Raw genomic sequence first — 19,433 nt, forward strand, 5'->3', positions numbered from 1 at the left:
TTCCAGTCTGGTGGAGATTTGTATAACTGAGTATTCAATTAAAGGAATGCTAATACTGTGACAGGAAAGTATAGCATAATGGGAGCATGTGGTATCGCATGAAACAGGGAAGCTTCCAAAGGAAGCAACTAGTATCCTGGCATCCCAAGGATTTGTAGGATTTAGCCAGATATTGCATGATGGTCAATTTTGGACATGTTGTGTGGAATCAGTTTAGGGTAGCAGGTAGAAATAGGAGCTTGGAGATAATGACAAAATGCTTGGAGATATGATTCTGAGTGAAGACATACATATGGAAGTCACAATCATAGAGATGCCATTTGGGACTATTTTGGAGATTGAGACTATTTGCAGAGAGGATAAAGTGTGATGCCTAGTGTGGAATTTTAAGGAAAACCAAAGGTCCCTAAAATGAGAGGGAGTAAAGTACAAAGGAAGGAGAAGAGGAGGAGCAGAAAAAGCACAGGATGGTGGTGATGTAGAAACAAGATGAAGGTTAGATTTTTTTTAAGTGGAGAATGTGGTAGCAAGTGTCTGATGCTTCTGAAATGGCAGCTAAGACTGCTTCACATTGAGCTCTGACCTCAGTAAGTTGTAGCCAGCCTATTATAAACCTTGGCTGAGCAGTTTTAAGAGAACAGGGAGGGTGAAGCAGTTGGAGAAAAGAGTTGCATGTGAAGAGTGGGGACAAATATTAGAACGTTCAAGAAGTTTGCATATGAACAAAATGATAGAAGCAAGAAAAAACAGGTGACTGGAAGGCTAAGAAATGGTCATAGGTAGGGGAAAAGAAGATGAAAATGAATCACATTTAATGTTGATCAAAATTAACCTTTTAGGACGTTCACTTTTGGTTTATCAGGTTAAGGCACTCATGTTGCTCCAGCTATGGCACAGGCTGCACCTGTGGCACAGGTTCAATTCCTGACTCAGGAACTTCCACATGCATGCCATGGGTGCACCCCAAAAATAAATAAATAAAAAAAATAAATTTTAAAAATAAATAAAAGGAAGATGTGTGTACAGCAGAGAGAGGAGGTAACTGATAAAGCTTAAGCATCTTACTAAAGCCTTCTTTACTTTGCAGCAATGGAATGTCTCCCAAATCTAAATCATCTAAAATTGTCCCTCCTTGTGGCATCACAAAGGTTTGTACCCTGGGGCTGTGAACCGTGATGAGGCTTGGGATAAGTAAGAGGGACTTTCTTTTATAAAGTAATGTAAGGTCTAAATATGGGAATGGAAGCAGGAATGGGGATGGGCCAAATGTCCATCCGTCTTCTCAGGCAGATGTGTTCTATGTAAGCATGTGTATCAATGTAAGAATTTTTGCCGATTTGGTGTCTTGGATTTAATAATAGCACCATTGATTAGTAAACTCAGACAGCAAGTTGAGAGATATTTTTCCTTTGATACCTGTCACAGTCGCATACTGATTAAATCTTTATATTTCTAATTATTTCTAATAATTTAAATGTACAGAAATATACTGTACTAAGAAATATCTTCAAATCAACACATTAAAGTATAAAGTAAAATGTTAAACATTTAATGAATCTAGATTCATCAATAAAATCATTTTTATTAGCCCACTTTTGTATTAAAATATATGTGGGTTTGCAAAAAAATCAGGCAAAATAACCTCCTGCCTTAAGAATATTTGTCCCTGAGCAAATTATATTTAAAAACCTTCTTTCTGGCCTATTCAAGGATAGTAAGAAAAATAAAATAAAAATACTTCAGGAGTTCCCTTGTGGCACAGCAGGTTAAGCATCAGGTGTTGTCACTGCAGTAGCTCAGGTCACTGCTATGGTGAAGGTTCAGTCTCTGGCCCTGGAATTTCCACATGCTGGAGGCATGGCCAAAAAGTTTTTTTAATTAAAAAAATACTTCGAAACATGGAAGAAAGTAGGCTCATTAACAGTTGGAGAAGAAAACTTGGGAATTAAGGAAAAATGTTTTGACTCTCAAGATACTCAAATTCACTGCCTTTCACTGGTACACGAAGTTCATAAAATTGGCCAATTTCATGATCCCCTTTCTGATTGATTACTGATGAAAGGAGTGGTTGAGTTCTGGTGAGAGCCCTCATCTGGGTTGAAGACTACCAGCTTCTCTTTGTATCTTCATATAGTGGAGAGCAGAAGAAGCAAGCTGTCTTGTGAGCCTCAGGAAGGCCTTAATCCCATTCATGAGGGCTCCACCCTTATAATCTCATTTAATCCTAATGACCTCCCAAACACCTCACCACCATCATCTTGGAAGTAGGCTTCCATATGTGAATTTGGGGCACATACCTGCAGTCTATAACATGGTGATGACACCAAGGTATTGTGGTATGGCAAGGATTCATTAGAATGTTTTTCATTCCCAATATTTATTGCAGGTTAAAGGACACATTCCCTGATGCTGCCTTCATTTTCTCAATGGCATGTTAAAACTGAATTGATTACTAATTAAATATTACAATGCTACTGTGAGAAAGGTCACAAAGACCTACTAGAAAAATTCTCAAAATAATGATGATAGTAACTACAAATTCTTTTGCCCTATCTATAAATCCCTAAAGGAGAGTTTGAGGATCTGAGGAGCATCAGATGGGGGGCAACAGGTGCGTTGAGTCATCTGGATGTGGATGATATTCTTTCTTTTCCAAGGAAATTTGAAACTAACTCTGTCCTGGTAGTGGATCCTTTTCATCTGTCTCAAAAGCATGAATATTTCCCTGTTTTCTAGGCTGTGGATCCAAGGAAGGTTCCAGCCCAGAAGTGCAAGCAGGGATGGAGCAGAGCGTCACTCCTGCTCTAGCAAATACATCTGAACCAATGAGAATTTGGTGATTTACCAGATGGCCGCCAGGGGGCGCGCGGGCCACCGCTAAGCAATTAGGGCGAAACCTATTTCGTTAGATACCTGGTCAGGGGCTTCCACAGCCGAAGCCAAGTGGTCTTTTCTGAGGTTCTGGTTTGGGAGACACTGATTCCGAGTTTTGCAGTTTCTGCGGGTGCAGCCGCAGGGGAGAAAAAGCGTTGTGGCCTCAGAGAGCAGTTTTGTGGTGACGTAATTAATAGTGCGGGAAAAACCTTCGTTTTCGCGGTGTTGAGTGCTGAAGAGGGAGCCTTGTCGCGGTTTCGCCAGCGGCGTTTTTGTCTGGTAGGGAGAACCGAACTTTGTATTTTCTGCCCTTTCTCCTCAGGTTTCTGAGTTATTTTCACACAAAAATATTAACGAGGTCATCTGGGGGGAAAGACTGCATTTACTGAGAGGTCTGAGGCTCGGGATTCAGAGTGAGATGTAGCGGATTTTACAGATTGGAGCTTATTTCTGGTGTGATGCAGGGACAGCTCAGAGAAAGGGGCCGCTGCGGGGATGGGACAGTTGGGCGGTGTTGGGGACGCCCTGAGGGTGAGTCCAGCGCGATCACCACCGGGGCCAAGGTCCAAGGTCAGGAAAGCTGCGACCCTAGATGCATTGTGACTTTCCTGGTGTATTTCACGGATACAACATTAAAGTTAAAGTTGGCGGAGAAAGTACTGAATAAAATGAAAAGTAGGAATATTTAAAAACTCACAACAACATTAAATAAATTTCTTTTTCTTTTTAGTGCCGCACCTGCAGGTCATGGAAGTTTCCGTCGGAGCTGCAGCTGGAGGCCTACACCACACCGAAGCAACCCCTGATCCAAAGAGGCATCTGTGATTTAGGCCACAGCTTACAGCACGATGGGATCCTCAATCCACTGAGCAAGGCCAGGGATGAAACCCACATCCTCACAGAGACCAAGTCAGGTTCTTAACAGTCTGAGGCACAATGGGAACTTAAAATATTTCTAAGTTAAATTTATATTTAATTCAATTTGCATTGTTTAAATTAAACCAAATATTTGAAACTATTTTTATTAAAACATTTTTCATCATGCCCATGGCATGTGGAAGTTCCTGGGTCAGGGATGAAACTCACACCACAGCAGCAACCTGAGTCACAGCAGTGATAATGCCAGATCCTTAACCCACCATGCCACAAGGGCATTCCTTAAAACACTTTTAAGTATTAAACATAGAAATTTAAACTATCTCTTAATAGAAAACACAGCATTTATTAAACTTTAAGACTATTTTACTAAAACAAGAATTTAATATAATTTAAATTATAATTAATTTAATATAATTTTACTTTCTAGATTTAATAGAAACAAACAGTATATTCAAGATTACTTATTTACTTGTTTTGAATTGAGAGTATTGATGTGTTTGACAATTTCTTGTGACTCTGTGACAGTCTTAACTTTTATTTAACTCATGTTATTGAAACACCTTTCTCAGATCCCATCTTACAAGCAGTTGTGGACATTGAGGAGGTCAGACCATTTCCTTTTCTTTGGTAAGAATTTTATAAACTGAATAGAATTTGCCAAAATTTCAATGCTGGAGTTTGCCTTATCAGCTTCCTTGGTAAGCCTCTCAGGGACTTGTAAGTGCAGGATCATTTCTTGTCTTTATTTAATGTTTTAACAGTTTGTTGCCCATGTAGGTTTGGACATTAATTTCTATCTATCTTTCTTTCTTTTTCCCTTTTTTGACCCAGGCATATGAAAGTTCCTGGGCCAGGGATGGAATCTGAGCCACAGCTGGGACCTATGCCACAGCTGCAACAACACTGGATCCTTAGCCCAGTGAGCCACAACAGGAATGCCTGATTTCTTTTTTTTTTTTTTATGTCTTTTTACTATTTCTTGGGCCGCTCCCGCGGCATATGGAGGTTCCCAGGCTAGGGGTCGAGTCAGAGCTGTAGCCACTGGCCTATGCCAGACCCACAGCAACGAGGGATCCGAGCCGCGTCTGCGACCTACACCACAGCTCACGGCAACGCCGGAGCCTTAACCCACTGAGCAAGGGACCGAACCCGCAACCTCATGGTTCCTAATCGGACTTGTTAACCACTGCGCCACGATGGGAACTCCCTCATTTTTTAATATTGCATCAAAACATTATTTACTTACCTTAATTTCTTAGATTTGGTTCTCCTTCTGTTCTGTATTTGACGGAAGTAATCATTTACTTTACCCTAATGGTAACTCAGGAAATAGCTTTTAAATTAGTGTTGTGATTTGGATATCTAAAAATCTAGGAATGTCTAATTTCTCAGCACCCTCTCCCCATGTTCATATTTTAAACTATTTTCACAACTTAAACAAAATCTGTGTTGTTTGGGTTTTGTTTTGTTTTTAAGAAAAAAATACTTTTTGACTGCCTTAATCTAATTCCCACTTCTCCCAGTCCCTCGCATCTGGTAACCTCAAATCTGATCTCAAAATTGTATAAGATTGTTTTTTGAAGTATAACTTAGTGTGTCTTTAAACATATAACACCAAAGATGGTCTGAAACTAACTGAGGATTGAAGGAAGGGACTGTTTAATCTCATTTATGCTATCCACAGAGCAACCATTTAAAAAGAAAATGTGCCAGGCACTGCTCTAAGAGTGGAAACTTGGGTTCTGTTCCCTCACAGTCCTGCAGGGAGACCCCTGACAGTGGGTAAGGGAGCTGCAGTCATAGCTTCTCTGGGCTGGGCTGAGCATGGACTCTACAGGTTATCATGTGTTATATCAATATAAAAGGTTCCATCATTCATCGTGTTCAGATTTTCAGCCTGTAATTTGCAAACTTTATTTCATGCAAACTTTATTTAATCTGTGCAATGTCCTGTGTGACAACTTCTCCAGTTGTCTCAAGTTTTTTCAAGGAAGAAATGAAAATCTGAGGTCATGTGAGGTCAGGAGCCACAGATTTGGTGAGAATGGATCTTTCTACTGCTCCCAGTCCCTCCTCTTTATCAGCTCTGAGTACCCACCCTCAGCTGGACTGAGCATGTGCTGCTTCCTTCCTCCTAATCCTGCCTCTAATGTCTGTCCTTCCTGTTCGCTGCAAGGCAGTCCCCATCCAAGTGCTTTACTTCCCTGGAATCAAGCACATTGTCACCTGGGTGTACAATCAGCACATTTTGGTGACAGAATGAAAAGAATGATATGAATCAGCCCTTGATGTTCACATTTATGCAACTCGTATCCATAGATCATTTGGAAACGTGTTATGACTCCTGTAGGTAATGTGGAGGGATTCAAACCAAATGTCTTAACCCCTTCAAGGGGAAATGCAGAGAGGTCAGGCTAGTTGTATTTCTGGTGCATTAAGAAGTGTGAAAATAAAGTGTAAAATCTCTTAAGTAGTATTATTATAATTAAAAATGACACAGGTTGAGACTCAAATTTTTATTTCACCTTGGGTCTCATTTAGATGAACACATCCTCTTGGATTTATCCTCTGTCATGTTCCGTGAGTGTGTTTAATTTCTAGTGTAATAAACAAATGGAAGAGAAGTGGAACAACATGGAAACAACATTGTCCTAAGTAGAGAAATAACAATCCTGGCCTATTTAAGACTCTCCTTTGCAGGCAGGCACTCAGAGCATCTGGAGAACATCTCCTGTGGCCAGACATCTGCATCACCAAGCTCACTATGGGCTTGCCAGCCTCTTCTCTAGTGACACACAGGACAATGGTCTCCAGCCCTGACTGCAGACTTAGCTGTGACCTGGCCCAGATCCATGGCCTGCCAAAGCAGGAGACTATCCCAGTTCTGCACCTAATGGGGAGAGTCTTTCTTGTTTTCCTGCCTGAAGGACGGGAATGTTTTCAGGTTCCCCCAGAAGCAGCTGGACCACAGCCAGCTCACAAAAATTCAGGCCACCTCTTTCTCCATGTTCTGATCCAGCAGATCTTCAACTTTTTTAGCAAAAAGGAAGGGCTAATAATCCTCATTGGACCGATTAGCAGTTATAATTTTTTGGAGATCTGTTTGGTACAGAAAATGGAGATGGAAAGACACCTTGAGCAGTGAGGATTCCATCCAGACTTTGAAGAACTTCTTCCAAAGAATCAAGCTCCATCTGAGAAGGAAAGTACAGAGCTGCTGTGCCTGGGACATTGTCATACTGGATGTTAAGAGGTGAAAATCAGTAAGTGTTTTCTCTATATTAATAAGCTCATCAGAAAACTCAGGAAATTGGAAAGGAGACTTCGACCCAATCTGTAACAGTTGAGTCTCAACTTTAGTCCTCCCTCAGTGGTTCCAGGATCCCACGACCCCATGGATACAGTGGGTCTTCAAGTTCCTTATATAAAATGGTATAATATTTGCATATAACCTACGCACATCTCTTGTATACTTTAAATCACCTCTAGATTACTTATAATACCTCATATAATATAAATTATATGTAAATAATTGGCAGCACATGGCAGATTTCAGTTTCGCTTTTTGGAATTAAATGGAATTTTTTTTCAACTCTTTTCTATCTGTAGTACATGTGTATCCAGGGCTGACTGCACTTGTTAGTGGCCTCAACCTTATGAATATGTACTCAAGTCTAAGACTTTTTATCTGCTTTAGTTAAAAATGTATTGAGTCATTTTGGCAGATTTTTACCCATAATAAGAGATTATAGTTTTGAATAGAAGAAATTTCATTTTAATTTGTAATCATTAGTATTTATTTTCTCATGATAATTTCTATGTTTGCAAATTTTACTGTTTATATTACAATATGGCAAGCTTTGCCTCTTGTTTTATTTTGCCTTGTGGGGGGTACTTAAATCTATATTTTAAATGCTGTGTCTTACTTTTAAAGAAATACAAACTGCCCTTAAAATTCAAAAGGCGCATGAATAGTTTCATTAGTTCTATTTCTATTTTTGCTGATCTTCCAGCAAGAACTGCAAGGAACTGCCATTCTGCCCTTTTTAAGGCCATTTCCTTGCCAGACACTTGGTCTTACCACCATGGGAAACCAGCACCTTCGCCACCTTAGCCAGCAACAGGGAGCCTCCACACAGAGACTCTATCTTCTCATTTTTCACTTTAGGATCAAACTCACACCCGCTCATCAGATTGGCAAGTCTTACTCAAGTATCTGTGTTCTATCTGCAAAGGAGGCTGGAAATTTGCACTGGGTCTCCTACATTGGCGATTTAGTGGTCTCTTGGTGCATAATAACCTGAAATTTTAGTGGTGTTAAACAACAGTTTATCACCTAACAGTTTTTATGAATCAGGAATTGGAGAGCTCACTTGGTGGACTCAGTCAGTGTCTCTCAGAAGATGGCAGTCAGGATGTGAACTGGCCTGAAGTCACCTGAAGGCTTGACTTGGGTTGCTTCCATCATGGGTCACTCACACAACTCTTGGCAGGAAGCTGCAGTTCCTCATCAGAGTCACACAAGCCCCTCTACCAAACTCTATGATGTGTCCTCACAACATAGCACCTGGCTTATACCAGAGAGAGTGATGAGATATTGAAGTGGAAAAGGCACTACATTCTTTCATGATGTGTTTTTTTTTTCTTTTTTCTTTTTTTTAGGGCAGCACCTGTGGCATGTAGAAGTTCCCAGGCTTGGGGTCAAATCAGGGCTACGCTGCTGGCCTATACCACAGCCACAGCAATGCCAGATCTGAGCTGCATCTGCAACCTACACCACACCTCGTGGTAATGCATGATCCTTAACCCACTGAGTGAGGCCACGGGTCAAACCTGCATCCTCATGGATACTATTTGGGTTATTAACCCACTGGGCCACAATGGGAACTCTAATGACATAGTCTGATAAGTTACACGCCATCACTTCAAGCACGCATTGTGTACTCATTAGAGGAGAGTCACTCTATCAAGCACATAGCCAAGGGAAGGGACAGGGAAGAATATGAGACAATTTGTGAATATATTTTAAAACAAGTACAACTGAAGAAATAAGATTCACAAGTAGACATATCCCCCAGTGAGAAAAGCTGTTTTATATATGCTGGGTGCCCATGAAAATGACAGGTGATACTACAGATGTCAAAGGACAATCTGTGGCAAATTATCAGGAATGGACTTTGAGGAAGTTGATGACTCAAGGATGATGTCCATGTATCTGTCTTGGGCAGCAGAATGACGGGCTGATTCACACAGATGTGGAACATAGGAGGAAGAGCAGGGCTCACAGGCAAGAAAGTTTGAAAATGTGTGTTGAATTTTGAAGATGGTTAGTGGAGATATTCTAGGGTAGTAGGTAGAAATACGGAGCAAATGTTTGGAGATAAGACTCTGGGTGAAGATGTGCACATGGAACTCACAATCATAGAGATGACATCTGGGACTATTTGGGAGGTTGAGACTATTTGTACAGAGAGGATGAAGTGTGGGATTAGCATAGAATTTTGAAGAACAACCAAAATTCCCTAAGAAGAGAGGGAGTAGTCAACAAAGGAAAGAAAGAAGGAGAGGCGGAAAAGTAAGAAGATAGTGGTGACACAGAAACCAGATGAAGGTCAAACTCTAAGATGGAGGATGTGGTCAAAAGTGCCAGATGCTTCTGAGATGCCATCCATAGCTGAGCGATGTGATCTCTGACCTTCCAAGAGAACAAGGAAATCTGAAGCCCTGTCTTAATGAGTAGAGAAATGAGCTGTGTGTGAAGAAATAGGGACAGATGATGCAGAGAAAGGTCAGGAAGTTTGGGTATGAACAGAATGACAGAAGCAAGATGATACTTACAGGTCCCCTTGGGGCTAAGAAATAGTCATGCTAAGAATGAGCACATTTAATGTTGGTTGAAACCAGCTAGAGAAAAGAAAGATGTTGATATAGGAGAGAGAGGGAGTAACTGATAAAGCATAAGCACCTGACTAAAGTCCCCTCTGTTCTCCTACCAAGGGAATCCTTCTGAAAAACTGAGCCTTCTTCAATTGTCCCTCTGGTGTTAAAGAGGTTTTGCACCCCAGGGCAGTGCACCATGGTGAGGCTTAGGATGCGTAAAGGCTTTCTTTTCCAAGTGAGGTCTAAATGAGAGAATATAAGGTATCAGTATAAGGTCCAAATGAGAGAATGCCAGTGAGAATGGAGATGGGCCAAATTTCCATTTCTCTCCTCTAGCTGACCAGTTTCATCAAAGACGTTTATCAGTGTTGAGGTTGTAGGAATTCCCATTGTGGCTCAGCAGTAACGAACCTGACTAGTACCCATGAGGATGAAGGTTTGATCCCTGGCCTCACTCAGTGGGTTAAGGATCCGGGGTTGCCATGAGCTGTGGTGTAAGTCACAGACACGGCTCAGATCTGGCATTGCTGTGGCTTTGGTGTAGGCCAGCAGCTGCAGCTTCAATTGGACCCCTAGCCTGAGAACTTCCATATGTCCCAGGTGCAGCCCTAAAAAGAAAAAAAAAATGTTGAGGATGTAAAAATTGTGTTGTTAAAATGCATGTGCTTGTATTATCATGTCTGGATAATAATCATGTCCTTTCAGGGATACCAATGTCTAGGTTTGAACACAAATATATTAATGGATGCCAGGATTCTGTGGTTTCACTTGTTTTTACTTACTTACCTGGAATCTCTTTCCTTTGGAACATAGACAATTAAGAGAATCAAATCTATGGTTTGAATGAAATTAAGACCTTGTTTCCCTCTAGAGGTCAATCCAAAGTAATTTTTTAAAATAATCTTTATTCCTTATTTTTTGAAAAAAAAAAAATGAAGCCCATTTAACCAACGGTATTCTAACCATGGTCTGGTCTAAGTATTTGCAGCAACAGTTCCTTTAGTCAATAACCAATTTTCTTTTTTTTTTTTCTTTTTTTTTTTTTTTTTGGTCTTTTTAGGGCAGCACCCGAGGCATATGGAGGTTCCCAGGCTAGGGATCCAATAAGAGCTACAGCTGCCAGCCTATACCACAGCCACAGCAACGCTGAATCTGAGCTGCATCTGTGACCTACACCACAGCTCAGGGCAACGCCAGATCCTTAACCCACTGAGTGAGGCTAGGGATTGAACCTGAGTCCTCGTGGATGCTAGTCAGGTTTGTTACTGCTGAGCCATGAGGGGAACTCCTCAATAACTGATTTTGCTGGACTTCATGACTACTGAAAGTCAGTGAAATTCTGCATCTTGAGAGCCAAAATATTTTTCCTTAATCCCTGAGTTTTCTTGTCAACTCGTTAGTGAAGAAGAAGAACCCACTTGATTCCACGGTGTAATTTATATATTATTTGTTTTCCTGCTGTCTTTGAGTAAGTCAGAAGGAAAATATTTTTTAAGTGTAAGCTCCAACGGAGAAGTATTCCTAGGCAGTAAGCCATTTTGCCTGGTTTCTTTGGAAACCCCACTGTACTTTCAGTCTGAGTGGGTGCATAATATCTACTAGACAGGGCTGATGAGGAAGGACAGGATTCATCAGTGAATCTGGACCTAGTAAATGGTGACTTTTTAAAAAATGTTTACGCTATGTAGTATGTTAATCTGAGGTTCTCTTTCTTGGTACAATATATCCCTGTGCATGCGCATAAAAAGACTCAGCCTTTGATTGTGATAATTATCAAAGAAAAAATATCTCTAAATTTCTTTTATTTTAGTAATTCATGGTACTGATTTTAAACCCCAGCCATCAGTTATGCAAATGTTCTTGGGATGCATTACTAGGCGTTTTCCATTTTTTCAGTGCCAAATAGCTGTATTTTTTAAATTATTCACAAGATATTCCATGTAATTTTTAGTGTACAAAATGAGTTCCTGTCATGGATCAGTGGTTAACGAACTCAACTAGTAGCTATGAAGATACATGTTCAATCTCTGGCATTGCTCAGTGGTTAACGAACTCAACTAGTAGCTATGAAGATACATGTTCAATCCCTGGCATTGCTCAGTGGGTTAAGGATCCAGCATTGCTGTGAGCAGTGGTGTAGGTTGCAGATGTAGCTCAGATCCCACATTGCAGTGGCTGTGGTGTAGGCTGACAGCTACAGCTCTGATTAGACCCCTATCCTGGGAACCTCCATATGCTGCCCTAAAAAGACAAAGGACAAAAAAAAAAAAAGAAAAAAGGCATAATGTTTATTGAAACTTCATTAAGTAGATTTTTAAAAATAGGTTAAAAGTTCAGCTTACTATTTCTTTTTATATATAAATATGAAGGATTCATAAGTGTCAACAAAATTTTGCAATGCTGAAAATATTTCCATATATACATTTCCAAAATGACTTCTCAGTAATGCAAAATTCTTTTTGAAAAGTGAATTCTCACTTCTTTGTAAGTTAAAACATCACCTCTACTTTCAAAACATATTCTGTGAAGTTTTTTGCTTTTTTTTGTCTTAACAGCAACTTGGTAACATATCACTGCCAACCACTTATCATTACAGAAAAGTTCAGCAAAATTTTGGAAAATTTGTTTATGAAAAACAATTTATCTTTAAGCTGGATAACTTAAGTCTTTTGCCATAAGAAAATAAATATTAGAAGAAAATACTTACATTCAAATTTCAAATAGGCTTCTTTGTAATGTCTATGTTTTTTATCTTTTTTTTTTTTGCCATACCTTGTTCCCTAGTTCCCCAGTTCCTCGGCCATAGATCAAATCCAAGCCACAGCTGCAGCAATGCTGGATCCTTAACCCACTGCACCTGGGCCAGGGATCACACCTACGCCACCACAGAGACAATGCCGGATCCACAGCAGGAACTCCATATCTATCTGTCTTTTTATTTTTTGCTTTTTAGGGCCACACCCGTGGCATATGGAGGTTCCCAGGCTAGGGGTCCAATGGGAGCTACAGCTGCCAGCCTTAACTCACTGATGGAGGGCAGGGATCAAACCCACAACCTCATGGTTCCTAGTTGGATTCATTTCTGCTGCGCCACAACAGGAACTCCTCTTTGTCTTTTTAAAAATCAGGTCTTGTTAGAGTTACCAACCTACACTGGCTGTCAGAAGACTTCCTACTAACAGTAGAAGCAACAGTGGCCTACCACCATAGGCCAGTGTACAAGTTGGTCAATGGTATTTATTCCAAAAGTCTATAAGCCATTTCTTCTTCCTCTCTTCATGTTTGCCCCTCCTGTTCCATCTGTAGTGACCCTGGCCTCCAGCTGCCTTTCTCTTACCTCCTCCAATCCCAGACCTGAGTGCTTTCTTTATTTTGTCATTATTTTTTTTGGCCACACCCACAGCATGTGGAAGTTCCCAGACCAGGGATCAAACCTGAGCCTCAGCGAGGACCTGAACCGCCACAGTGACAATGCCAGATTAACCAGCTAAGCCACAAGGGAACTCCTTGTTTAACTAATTTGTAATTTCCATTTTTGTCTCTTCCTTAACTGAAAAATTAAAACAATCACTCATTATTCTATTTTTTTTTTTTTTTCCTGTAGCATCTTCTGGTTTTCTTGCTAATCCAAGCACTGGTGCCAAAAGCCCAAACCAAGGTGATCAGCAACTCAGTTTAGAATGTGGTGCTGGGGCCACAGCCTCTGCTGTTCTTCCTACTGTCTGAAGGGAGGGGCAAGGAACCAACTTATCTTGCTTTTTGAACTGAAATTCCTGAAGGAATTATTGTTATAATTTGTTTCTGCTCCCTGTATTAGTTGACTCTGAGCATAGGATATGTTATGGTAAATATTGCTGACTTGCAAATTATCTTAAAATATAGTAGCTTAAAACAAACATTTTCTCCCACTCACAGGCTTTATGGACCAGGAATGTGGGTAGAGCATAGTAGAAAGGGCTTGTCTTTTCCACTGTGTCTTAGATTTCACCGGAGAAGATTGGAGGGCTTGTGGTGATTTTGATGTTCAGGTGTTGGAATAAGTGGATAATAATTTGGATTTTTCTTTCCTCAGATGCATGGTGGCCGTTGACATCCGTCAGCTGGGGCTGTGGACTGCAGCCCTTCCTCAGGCCTCTCCAGAGAGGCCTGGGCTTCACTGCATCATGTCCCCAGAGTGATAGCTGCTCAGTCAGCAAGGCAGAAGCAGCATTGCCTTTTATGACCAAACCTCAGAAAATACAGTGTCACTTTTACATATTCAGGATGTCACAAATTCATTCAGATTCAAGGAGCAAGGACAGTACCCCTCTCTCTCTTTCTCTCTCCCTCTCTTTTTTTATGGCTGCACATGCAGCATATGGAAGTTCCTGGACCAGGGATCAAATCTGAGCCAAAGCTGTGACCTACCCCACAGCTGTGGCAATGCTGGATGCTTAACACACTGTGCCACAGCGGGAACTCCAAGACTGTGTATCTCTTAATGGAGGGTTTTCAACATTCTAGAAAGATATGTGAAATGAGGAATCTTGTTGCTATCACCTTTGGAAAATACCATTCGCTACAGTCCACAGAACATCACACCCTTTCATGTGTAAAATACATTCACCACTTCTCAAGACCTTCCACTGTCTCTTCTTATTATGGCATCTGCCAAAAATCCAAGTTCAGAGTTTCACCATCTCTGTCAGATCCAGCTGTGGATAGAGCTTCTGGACGCTGCTCCTTGAGTGCCCTTCTTCTCAGTGTGAAGCCCTGGAATCTAAATAGAGAGGTTATTTATTCCTTTAGTCCCAACATACAATGGTGAGGCAGGCAGAAGATAATACAAGAGACAGTCCCACTCAAAATGAGAACAGACAGCCCATAGCAGTCACTGGCCTGTTGTAACTCTGAATCTTTTGGGCCAAGTGGTGTCAATTTTCAGCTTAGAGCTCAGCCCTAACTCTCTGGGAGTTACTCTTTGTGGCTGATTTTTCTCCTTTCTGGTTTCTTGGCTCTGCCTTTTAAGTTATCCTTCATTTTCCACAAGAAGTGGTTTATGTTTTTAATTGCATAGACTTCTCAGCCCACGTCCTTTCTGGAAAAGAAGGGAAGGCCTCTTTCTTTTGTATGCTATTACTTTCGGTCTAAACTGGTATAATTGGTTTAAACATTTAGTGGGTTTGCTATATATCCATTTATAATGAATGCCATTAGATAACTGGCACCCCCACAAATCTCTTTACATACACCCTTTTTCACTTGGAGCTACCTATGAGTCTGCAATGAGACAGCAGCTTGGTTTTTCAGAGCCCTGTTGCTTAATGGAGAGAATCTGTGAGGCACTCCCTCAGACCTCAGAAGGCCTTTTGTTTCTTTGAAAGAGTCTCTTAGATATCATTAGATCTTCCTTTGGGGGGGAGGTCTTTTTAGGGCTGTACCCACAGCACATGGAAGTTCCCATGTGAGGGGTCAATCAGAGCTGCAGCTGACAGCCTACGCCACAGCCATAGCAATGCCAGGTCCTTAACCCACTGAGTGGGGCCAGGGATTGAACCTGAGTCCTCATGGATACTAGTCAGGTTACTGCTGAGACACAACAGGAAATCCCCACCTAGATCTCTCTGAAGTCTTAAAGGATTTTACATTCTAATACTCAGTATGACCCGATAAATAGAGCTTGTTTTTTATAGCACTATTTTATTTTATAGCTTATTTTTTATAGCACTCCACACACAATCCAAAATTTCTGTCTGCATTACTATAGCTTTGAAAAAAAGGGAGTTTCCATCGTGGCTCAGTGGAAACTAATCCCACTAGTATTCATGGGGATGCAAGTTTGACCCCTGGCCTTGCTCAATGGGTTGGGAATCTGGTGTAGGTCGCAGATGCAGCTTGGATCCCCCCATGGCTGTGGCTATGTTGCAGACCAGCAGCTGCAGCTCCAACTCGACCCCTAGCCTGGGAACTTCTGTGTGCCATGGATGCGGCCCTATATAGCAAAAAAAAAAAAAAAAAATTCTATTCACCCTGAATAATAATTATTTTATCTCACACAGTCTGTGAGTCAGGGATGTGTACAGGGCACAGCAGGAATGGCATATCTCTGTTTCACAATCTCTAGGGCCTCAGGAGCACACCCCACTAGATGACTTCTGGTGGACAATGTCTGGAGACATTTTGGTTCTTACAACCAGTGGTGAGGGCTGCTACTGGCATCTCATGGATAGAGAGAGATCCTACAGTGCACACAGGACAGCGCCTCACAGCAAGGAATTATCTGCCACCAAATGTCTGTGGTGCTAAGGTCAGTAAACCCTAAGCTAACCTTGGAAGTCATAGAACTTTATAGCCAACAAATTCTTACAAGCCACGCGCATGCTGTATGGTGAGGACATTCAAGATGGCTGTTCTCTTGCTCCTTGCACCATCCTTGTCTCACCTCTATCCTATTCACATGCACTGGCTTGCAACCCCTGGCCCCAGCAGGTGATTGTTCTAATCCTTAAACTATAATGGCTCCTCCTGCTGGTTCATTAAAGGGAAACATCTGCCTTCATGGTGGTTGTTAACAGGAGCAGTTGTGAGGAATGTGCCCCAGCTGCTGGCTTCCCAGCTAACTGGTGGGCCTACCTGACGTCACTTCCCCTATAAATGGTCTCCTCCCCCCAGTAGCAAAGATGGCTGTCTTGTACCACCTGCCGGTTGCTGTTCACCATGGGGTGTTGTTTCCAAGACCTTTGCTTCTGACGTGTAAGATCCCCTGTCCAATCAACCACTGATGTCTCTGCCACTCTCTCCGGGCTTTTTCTTAGGTCTTAAAATTGGGCAGCTGTAAGCCTTGCAGGCCCATGGGGTGCAGCCCAACAGTAGCAAGCCAGTCAAGAGGTTGAGGAAACTCCCCTGAGTGCTGAGGTGCCGGGAAACGGAGTTTGGAATAGGGGTGATGGAATCCTGAGATGGTCGTCCACTGGCATGTGGGGCCCGGTGGCAGCTGTCTGCCATGAGGGATGTCTTCCCCTACATAATTATAGACAGGCAGTAGCCATTGATGCTAATAGCCTGTTAAACTCAGAGACTCTTTCCAGTTTGAAAGTAGCAGCCCTGTGCTCCTGGTTGATCTGACTACACAGGGATGGCTGATGAAAGCCGATAAATGGCAAGGACCTGGCTTTCCTATCAAATACTTGGGTGCTCTCCAGTCAAATAATACCCCCATCCTACTACCCTAAACAATTAACAGACTTTAGGGGCATTAACTCAGGACAGGTTTGTGAACTGGGTATGGCCAGTTACCTGAAAGAGTATCCCTGGGGCCTGTGGCAATGGCAAAATGGTAAGAGTACCCTTAAGCTTCTGGTCCCAGCTATGGAAGGGGGGCAGAGCAATGAAACAGCATGACAGAACAGCAGATCTATGCAGCCTAACTGGTGGAAGACATCACAAAAGGCCTACATGAGTGATAGAAAAAATGCAAAACCCCCACGACTATTCAGGGTCTAGAACAGATGTGCACAATCAACAGGACTCCCATTGTTACCAAGCTTCTTCCAGCTCTTGGGCAGCAATACCACAGAAGTGAATATGTTTTCCACAGGACTCTTAGGCAAGTGAAGCTTTTTATTATAAGAGATAGCTTGTGCACAAGGGAGAAGGTGGAGGGGGAAAGGAGCCAGCTCCCTGAGTAGAAGGGGCAAGTTAATTTTATAACAAAGGACAGGACTGGTTTCATGATCACTGATAATTTCTGAAATCCTCAATATTATTTGATCGATAGCAATAGACTCCACGGTGCCTCTAAGGATTAGGGAGTGCTTCTGCTAAGGGAAAGAAATACATGAGAATCTTCGGCAAGAAAGCACAAAAACAGAGAAGGTTAAAATTTATAGTTGAGCTTCAGGTCTGTGTCAAGAAGTTATACTCCTTACTGTGACAGAAATCAGGTTACACTAATTTCTGAGAACCTCTTTGCCCACAACTTATCCCATAACTCAGGACCTCAGGACCTTTGCTCTGTAGCCTGCAAGCCCTGTTTGTCCAGAACCATCTCTCATCTTTTTTCAGAAAGGCCATACTGTTGTCTAACTGCCTCAAGTGGGACATCAATAGTGACCAAGGAATCCACTTTACTGGCCATAAAATTCAGGAACAGGTCAGTAAAAATGATGAACTCTGGAATTTCCACCTGCCCTCCAAGCCTGATGCTGCCAGGCTCATTGAAAGGCTCCAGTATTTGGCACCTGCTGTGGGGACTGAGGGTGGACAGGAGGGTGGGTACTGCAGGCTAGGACAAAAAGCACAGGCAGGGGTGGTATCTTCTCAGGATGCCGGTACCACGTTTATTTTGCTTAATGGCCATGACCTCCCTGCAATGTTCTCCTAGAAGATTCACCCCTTAGCCTAAGGGGAGGAAATCTGGTCCTGGACTGGGTAACTGGGACACAATGGTTTATCACTGCAAAATGAATCTGCTGACTAGATGTGCAGCAAGATGCCATGGGGAAATAACTTGACACTGTGACCATGTGGGGACAACCAAAGACTTGCTTTCTTCTGTCCCACATGCCAAGGACCTGGCTTAGTCTGGATCCTTTTTAGCTACAGTTGTTTGTATTGCATTTGTGCTATTTGGTTGTACTGCACATGTTCCTACCTGGCACAGGGATATCTCAGAAGAGGGACAGACCAAGAGGGAAAGGGTCCTGCAGGGTAGGTAGGGGTGGGGTGTGTGGTTAAGGTCACCCAAGATGGCTGTTCTCTTGCTCTTTGTAACCCCTGGCCCTGCTTCACCTCTATCCTACTCACAGGAACCTGCTTGCCCCCTGACCCAGCAGGTGATTGTTTTCCTCCTTAGGCCAGAATGGCTCCACTCACAGTTGCATTAAAGGGAAATATCTGTCCTGGGGGTGGCCCTTAACCTGAGGGGTTTGGGGGACCTACCTCTGCTCTGTAACTGGTGAGCCAATGTGACATCTATCTATTCACTCCTTCTCCCTCAAGTAGCAGAGCGCTGCCATGTCCTGCATGCCGTCCACTGGGTGGCGCTCCTGGACCTTTTGCTTAAGGTGCCCTGTCCAATAAGGCGCTGGTATCTCCTCTCTCTCTCTCTCTCTCCCTCCCCCCCCCCCTCCCCCTCTCTCCCTCTCCCCCAGGCAGGGCAGCTTTGGAGACCTTCGGGAAGCAGCCCAACCCAATCTTCCCATATTTAAAGAGAGCTGAAGCAGATTCAACTTGATGAGAAATGGCAATGTTTTCAAGGTTCATAGGGGATGGGAGAGCCTTTTGTGATCATCTTTGGAAAATAAAGCTTGTCAGTCTCCCCCTGCTTCTCTTGCTCTTTGGTTGTAAGTGGTTTATTTTTTTGCTCTTAGAGGCCAAGCCTGGTATTCCCTTGTAGCGCAAAGAGTTAAGAATCCTGTATTGCCTCTACAGCACATCTGTTTCCTGCACACCCTAGCCCAGGAAATGTCTCATGCCATGAGTGCAGCCAAAAAGTAAACAAGCCAAGCCCATCTTATCTGTTCATCTGCCAAAAAGTCTTCAAAAATCAGTGCTTTTGATGATCTTATTTCTAGGGATTTGGGGAGTTTCAGCTGTGGCACAATGGGCTCCGTGATGTCATGGGAGCTCTGGGATGCAGGTTTGATCCTCTATCCAGCACAGTGAGTTAAGGATCCAGCATGGCCACAGCTGCAGCTTTGGTCCCAATGGGGCTGGAATCCTGGGCTGGGAACTCCAACTGTTGTGGGGTCGGGGGACAGATGGGTGTGGGAGAAAAAAAAAACAAAAAAAAAAAACAAATCATGGGATTTGGGTATGAG

General features: G+C 42.5%; 1 long non-coding RNA gene across 1 annotated transcript; it reads left to right on the plus strand.

Annotated features, from left to right (window-relative positions):
- The first annotated feature begins 15,639 nt into the window (after positions 1-15,639).
- LOC125119966 (uncharacterized) lies at positions 15,640-18,937 on the plus strand. The gene is made up of 2 exons (XR_007133225.1): positions 15,640-15,919; positions 17,677-18,937. It is a non-coding gene; the product is annotated as an uncharacterized LOC125119966 (long non-coding RNA).
- Positions 18,938-19,433: the final 496 nt, after the last annotated feature.

Source organism: Phacochoerus africanus, chromosome 2 (assembly GCF_016906955.1).
Source record: "Phacochoerus africanus isolate WHEZ1 chromosome 2, ROS_Pafr_v1, whole genome shotgun sequence".
Lineage (NCBI taxonomy): Eukaryota > Metazoa > Chordata > Mammalia > Artiodactyla > Suidae > Phacochoerus > Phacochoerus africanus.